We start from the raw sequence: 614 nt of genomic DNA on the forward strand, positions 1-614 counted from the left end.
GGATCCTTCTGCCCTTCACCCTCTTCATCAATCACTGGCCAAGGAGATTTTTCAGAACAAATGAAAGGATGTGTGGGACACATTTTTACCACTTTTCCTCCTGGCATTCAGCATAAATGGTCAGTCATTTTGTATCTGGTTATGAAAATAAAAATGTAACTATATGTGTGTATGTATATATGCATGCATGAGCATATATAATATTTATTATATTTTATGTTAATACATTGATGTGTCTATATAATATGTATATATCAAATATAACGTACAGTTTCGAATCAGTAATAAAATATTTTCATTCAGGACACCTGGGTGGCTCAGTCTGTTAAGCGTCTAACTCTTGATTTTGGCTCAGGTCATGATCTCATGGTTCATGAGAAAGACATCTGTCTATCAGTGTGGAGCCTGCTCTCTCTCTCTCTCTCTCTCTGCCCCTCCCCTACTTGTATGTTCATATGCTCACTCTAAATTAATTAATTAAATTTAAAAAATATCTTTACTCAAAATAAGAGCAAGGCAGAAAACATCATGAGAGACTGCTAACAAACATGCAAGAAAACTTCCAAAAACTTTTAAATAGAGAGCACATGACCCAAACTCATTTCTAATCCTAA

Source organism: Panthera tigris (genome assembly GCF_018350195.1).
Source record: "Panthera tigris isolate Pti1 chromosome D3 unlocalized genomic scaffold, P.tigris_Pti1_mat1.1 chrD3_random_Un_scaffold_91, whole genome shotgun sequence".
In the NCBI taxonomy this organism is placed as follows: domain Eukaryota; kingdom Metazoa; phylum Chordata; class Mammalia; order Carnivora; family Felidae; genus Panthera; species Panthera tigris.